At 40.3% G+C, this 7,015-nt stretch overlaps 1 pseudogene; it reads left to right on the forward strand.

Moving 5' to 3' along the window:
• Positions 1 to 1,113: 1,113 nt before the first annotated feature.
• LOC102812288 lies at positions 1,114 to 1,750 on the forward strand (annotated as a pseudogene).
• Positions 1,751 to 7,015: the final 5,265 nt, after the last annotated feature.

Consider the following 7,015-nt stretch of genomic DNA (forward strand, 5'->3'; position numbering starts at 1 on the left):
GTCTGTGGCTCACTATGAGTTGGAGCAGACTTGACAGCACTTAATAACAACAGTATAAATTGTTAAGGTATGGCAATAGAGGTAATTATGAAGTACTTAAATTTAAAAATAATAGCAAGGTCTTCCTTTTTCAATTTGTATGAAATGTCAGTAATGCATTTTTTAAAAAGTTTTATTGCGAATTGAGGGAGAACACTGGCTTTACACCATCGTTTCATTGCAATGATTACAATCTCCTCCGTGTGTCAACATTCAATAGTATTTGCTTCCATTCCCTCTGTTTTCAGTTTGTTTATTTGTTTTGTTTTATTTTTGAGTGGGTGGGGGGTTGTACACAAAAACACTCAGGAATATATAGTCATTTAAACAACCAAAGGGCACATTCTGCAAGCCTGCCTCCTGCCAGTCAGCACCCAGTCCCTCTCTTTCCATGAGTCCAGAATCCTCACCTGCTCCCTCTCTCCATGTCCTCATATCTGCCTCCATCTCTGGTGTCACTGCTTTTCTGCATAGGGCCCTGCATTCTGCTTGTGCTCTTCTCCCTTGATGGTCCTAGGGTCCTATGTTTTGGGACTGTAAGATTAACCACTCCCCTGTTTTTGTTACAAAACTTCTACCTTTACAGTTGTGCCAGTCACAATTAGTCATGATAACAGTTACTCACTATTGAATCATAAGAATCTTAACCCCATCTCCTTTCCCTAGACCCTTCTAGACAAGATGAAAACTATTCAGTGGGGACTCTACCCTCCCTCACACACTCTTAAACTAAACTCCCTCTTGAAAACTTGTAAGCCAGTCACTCTGTGCCTTTATCACCCCCTTATTTTAGGTAGTCAATATCTAAGTTGCCTGTCCCTATCTATCCTGTATACAGTGGGGATAGGATTTACATTTGATGGGAAGACTCCTTTGAGCTACTACATCCATAAGTATAGGTCAAGTTAATAAAATTTTAGCAATTTACACTAGTGTCCTTTATCAAAAATTGGGCGTTAGCAAGAAACCAGCTCATGGCAGAGCCCTTGGGAGGAAGCATCTTAGTCGGATCTGGCTGCTTCGCATGACTCTGAGGAAAAGCTTTTTGACTCGTACCACGCATTGCGCCTCACAATGGGCAAAGGAGACCCCAACAAGCCATGGGGCAAGATGTCCTCGTACGCCTTCTTCGTGCAGATGTGCCAGGAAGAGCACAAGAAGAAACACCCTGATGCGTCCATCAACTTCACCGAGTTCTATAAGTGCTCCGAGAAATGGAAGACCACGACTGCAAAGGAAAAGTCGAAATTTGAAGATATGGCAAAAAGTGACAAAACTTGCTATGACAGAGAGATGAAGAATTATGTGCCTCCCAAAGGTAATAAGAAAAAAACGAAAAAAGATCCCAATGCCCCCAAGAGGCCACCATCTGCCTTCTTCCTGTTTTGCTCTGAACATCGCCCAAAGATCAAAAGTGAGCACCCAGGCCTATCCATTGGGGATATTGCAAAAAAAAAAAAAAAAAAAAAAAAAATTAGGTGAAATGTGGTCTGAACAATCAGCCAAAGATAAACAACCATATGAGCAGAAGGCAGCCAAGCTAAAGGAAAAATATGAAAATGATATTGCCGCATACTGTGCCAAGGGCTAAAGTGAAGCAGGAAAGAAGGGTCCTGGCAGGCCAACAGGCTCAAAAATGAAGAATGAACCAGAATATAAGGAAGAGGAAGAGGAAGAGGAAGAGGAAGAAGAAGATGAAAATGAAGACTAAGTGGCTATCCTGTAATAATGTGTGGAGTATGCGTGTGTGCTTAGGCAATTGTTTAGTTAAGAATGTGAATTCAAATACAGCTCAATATTAGCTTCAGTATAAAAACTGTACAGAATTTTGTATAGCTGATAAGATTCTTCATAGAGAAAATACTTTTTAAAAATTCAGGTTGTAGCTTTTTAAGAGGCTAAGGAATTAGTTTCAATAGTAAATTTTGGGTTTTTTAGGATGTTGCATTTTGTGTGTGTGGTTTTTTTTTTTTAATAGTAATAAAATGATATATATATATTTTTTTTAATTGTTTTTTTATCATCCTCTAGTCGAGTTCTAAGGTGCTCTGGTAGCGTAGTGGTTATGAATCGGGCTGCGAACCTCAAGGTCAACAGTTCGAAATTACCAGCTGCTCCACGGGAAAAAGATGAGGCTTTCTGCTCCTGTAAAGATTTATAGCTTTGGAAACCCTGTTCAGGGTGGCTATGAGTCAGAACTGACTTCACAGCACATAACAACAACACCAACAACAGTCAAGTTCTGATTGTCAAGCCATCAAGGCTAGGTTAAATGGGTACTATCTGCAAGTTTGGGTGTTCTTACGCATCTACCCTCACTTCATATCAACTGGATGCTTCACTCTCAGCTCTAGCCCTCTGTGACTGTCCTTGTCCATTGAATCAGGTGTTCCCAGGTCTTAGCACACATTGGATCAACCAGCCATTTCTCTTCTCTCTCTCATCTCCAGGTCAACGGGAGTCTATGGAATGTGGTTGAACTCAGCCCATTTCTTCACTGTTGTCTTTCCCCCTCTTCCACTCACCAGTAGACCAACATGGTTGCCAGCAAGCCTACATGCTTACTCATGTGTTCCCTTTGGGTTTCAGTCTTGGAGGTGGTTTGTCCTGAAAGGACTTAATTGCTTGCCTTGATGGCTCCCCAGTGAACAACTTGCTTGTTCTTATAGTAGCCAGTCATACTGCCATTTTTCTTTTGAATTTTTCCTGCTGATCTTTCGTTGAAGATGTATCTTCTGTTGCTCTAGCTATTCCAGGCTGGCCTGCTTGTCCTTTCTAGTGGGAATGTCCTACCTCAGAAGGTTCTGGATGGGGCTCAGGATTCCACCTAAGGTCCTATACTCTGCAAAGGTGCTGCAAGAAACCTATTTCACTGGGCAAGTTGTAGAACCCCTTTTAGGTATTCCAATCAGTTATAGGCTGAAGACAGGCTTACAAGCATTCTGTAATCATGTTTCCTGACATCCCTTTCCATCCCACTCAAGTGTCTATTTGACAATAGTGGGCAAGAGAAACCAACATTCATAAGACAGTCAAGCATCTTAACATTATTTCCCCTCTTCAGAAAAATATGGAATGCTTCATAAATTTGCATGTCTTCCTTGTGAATGCATTGTTTTTGCACAGAAAACATACACTGTCTCAGAACTATTTGGTATATTGTTTTCCCCAAAGTATTAGTTGTAAGAAAGAGCAGTATATATTCATGAAAATACACTGAAAGGCTGAGAAATCAACAAATGCTTGACATTCCTGGAATGTCTTTTTCAGTATATTTGGATGAAGCTCAAGAATGAATGCCACTTGTAGAATAAAAACTCAATAGTGTCTAGCTTCCAGGGCAAGATGTTGGAGTAGGCAGAGAAGCTGAGCACACCTGGAAGACCAAGTGAAACAGACACAGATGGTGATGCTGGAACCCTGAGCTTCAGGGGATAGAAGAGAGAGGTGGACTGAGTGCCAATTGGCAGAGGAAGCAGAACAGGAGCAGCGAGAGAGAAGAAAAATGGGAGGACTGTGGGCTGACTTAGTGTAGTGTGGCCACTGTGAGCTTTTGCAAACAGCTGATACAATAGCCTGCAGGCACAGAATGCCGCTGGAGGTTGACAGCAAGGTGTGTGTGTGGGTGGGAGGGGGTTCTCCCTTGTCCCCCCTGCCTTCCTGGTAGGTGGGGGCATGGCCAGCCCCTACACACTCACCAACCCAGCAGTCAGTGGCACACACTCTTGCACAGCCTCTCTTCCACCTGGGGCTCGGCACCAGGCATATACCACCCTTGCTTCTGGACGTATATAAACACCCCTTGAACTATGCTCCACTAACATAACAGTGTTACACACTTCTGGCTTCTATCACCTATGCCAGAAGACAGGTGGTGATGGCCTGACACACCAACGTTCAATCATCTCAAAGAAAACAGTTTCAGCTTACATGAAGAAACGAGTCAAAGTGCCTCAAAAAATGACCAAAATATATAGTCAGAAAACATACTACCAGAAATGGTGTCAGAAATACTTTATAAGAAATTTAAAGAATGATAATTAGGTACCTTCAGCAGATTGAAAAAAAAATTTAAACCTGCAGATGAAAGCAAGGAAAATATAGACAAAACTTTAGACGAATTCAGGAAACAGACAAAAGAAATGAAAAAAAAATGTAAACCATACAAAAACAACAATTAAAAAACAGAAGATTAATACTAAGATAACAGAAATAGATAATATAGTGAAAGTGGAAAGAAATAGAATTGAATCAATGGAAGGCCGAATTACTGGACTTGAAAAATAAATCTCCTAATATTCATCTGCTAGAGGGACAATCAGGAAAATAATGCAAAATTTTGAATAAAGCCTAAGATTTATGTGGGCCACTATCAAGAGGAATAACTTACGTGTCATTGGAATTCTAGACCAGGAAGAGAAAATGAAAGAAAACAGAGTAAATTGCCCAAGAGTTGTTGGAAGAAAACTTTCCTACCATCCTGAAAGATGAGAAATTGAATGAATTCCAAACAGGATAGAGAACCCCCCCCCACCAAAAAAAAATCACCAATGTATGTCATAATCACACTCTCCAAAACTAAAGAGAGAAAAAAAAAAAAAAATCCTGCAAAGCAGTATGCGATAAACAATAAGTTACCTACAAATGCGAACTAATAAGAATGAGCTCTGATTTCTCAGCAGAAACCATGCAGGCAAGAAAATGGGATGACATATATAAAACTCTGAAAGAAAAACAACAAAAAATGTGTTAACCAAGAGTCACATAACTAGCAAAAATGTCCATCAAATACGATGGTGAAGTTAGGGACATTTCCAGATAAACAGAAAGTAAAACAAAATTGTACAAAAGCTATGAAAAGGACAGAGAACCAACAATAGCAGACAACTTTAGACTAACATATATGACAACAACATCCAGAAATCATCAGATATAAAAGTATTCAAAGAAGAACAAACGCACAAGATTGAAAACAGAAGACTGGAGATACCAGTTGCAACAATAAGAAAAAAAAACACCCATAAGGTAAAAAGAAGAAACAATGTAGTTATACAACTACAAATGACGAGGAAATCAAGTAGATTTCAAGAAAAAATAAATCAATTAATAAACCTAACTGTAATCCTAAAAATGAAACAAAACGCAAAACTCAGTAGTCTCTGTTGCTGTTGTTAAGTGCCATCAAGTCGGTTCCGACCCATAGCAACACTGTATAGGGTTTCCGATGAGCAAGCGGAGAGCTTGAACTGCCAACCTCACAGTTCAAACCAACGTTGCAGTCCAGCGCCTTAACCCACAGCACCACACAAGGACTCCATGGTGGTCTCTAGGTGGTCTCTAGGTGGAGCAAAAGTTAAGGTGCTCAGCTGCTAATTGAAAGGTTAGATATTGGTGTCCACCTAGTGGCACCTCATAAGAAAGCCCTGGCAATCTAGTTCTAAAAAAATCAACTATCGAAAACCCTATGACGCACTGTTTTATGTGTCGCACAGGAAATCGCCATGAATCAGAATCGAGTCAATGACGACTTTTTTGGAAGACATTAAGGACCAGAATGACTTGAATGTCCTTAATTGTTAAAAGAGTGCTTGCTTCATGTATTATAAACACTGCAATGGATGCTGTGGTGTGCTACCTTCAGAATAAAGCACCATTTCCTCAGCTTTGCAAGAGTTGGTAGCTGACAGCGTCAGCTGTTAGTCTTGTCCAGAAATTGCTCTCTGCTTTAGAGATCTGCCTTGCACAGGTCACAGTCCTTTCCTGTGGGTAATTTATGAATGTATAAAGACCCTACTTGCCACAATTTGGGACAATTCTTCAAGACCGCTCCATGTCTACGATTCCCCTTAGTATTGACTAAGGTCTTTGTTGTTGTTATCTCTGAATTCAACTCCTCCCTCTTACCCAGTCTTGCTTCCTTCATTTTCGCATAGTTATTAACACCAACTTTCCCAATAAAGCTCATTCATACAAAGCTCTGTCTCCAGGTCTAGTTTTGGGGAACCAGATCAGCAATGAGTACATACTGAATAGAGTACAACAATTGCACTTATTTAAAATCATGGGAATTTTGATATCTCATTTCCCTTTTCCAGAAGGGTATTTCCATGTTAAGGGCTTCCTTAACTACTCCAAAATGTCATCATTTAGTAGTCTCTGTTTCAAATCTCTTCAAAGCACCTGCCCATAGTCAGAATTTTAGAATGCAGGATTTTCATAAAATGGATGAGTTCAGGGTGTATAGAATTTTCCAAATGTCCTACACTCAAACTAACCCTTGATGAATGAGTGCTAGCAGTTCAAATTAGGACTGCGAAAGACTAGGTGAGAAAAGACTAGTGACTCTGGTAGCTTTGTAGGATAAGCATAGGACTTCGAAACATGAGGTCAACTGTTCAAGCCCAACAGCTGCTCCTGCTTCATCGGAGAAAGATGAGACTTTTTATTCTCACAAAGATTTAAAGTCTCGGAAATTCTATACAGGGCTGCTATAAGTCGGAACCCACTTGACAGCACTTAACAACATGAGATAAAGTTGGGTGAAGTCAAGTTATGCAAGATCTTCCCTTCAGAAAAAGGACCAACGTGTTTATTTCATTCAAGAAATGGAGTGTAGGTGCTGTTTGAATGTTTTGTTCTTCAAAATGCCCTTGTGATCACCTCAGGATCACTCAGTGAGCACAGGAGAAGGCATAATTAGGATAGTCAGGAAAGTGTGGACAATGTGTTCTGTTTAAAGATATGTTGTGTAAGTAGATGTTAAAAATCTTTACTCTTATTGATTATTGCTTAGTTGACTCCAACTCATGGAGATCATATGTCGCAGAGTAGAGGTACTCCATAGAATATTGCAGACTGTGACCTTTATGCCACTCCAAGGGAGAAAGATATGGCAGTCTGTTTCCATAGAGATTTATAGCCTTGGAAACCCTATGAGGCATTTCTACTCTGTCCTACAGGGTTGCTATGAGTTGAA

The sequence above is a fragment of the Chrysochloris asiatica genome, unplaced genomic scaffold (assembly GCF_000296735.1).
Source record: "Chrysochloris asiatica unplaced genomic scaffold, ChrAsi1.0 scaffold00062, whole genome shotgun sequence".
Classification (NCBI taxonomy): Eukaryota; Metazoa; Chordata; class Mammalia; order Afrosoricida; family Chrysochloridae; genus Chrysochloris; species Chrysochloris asiatica.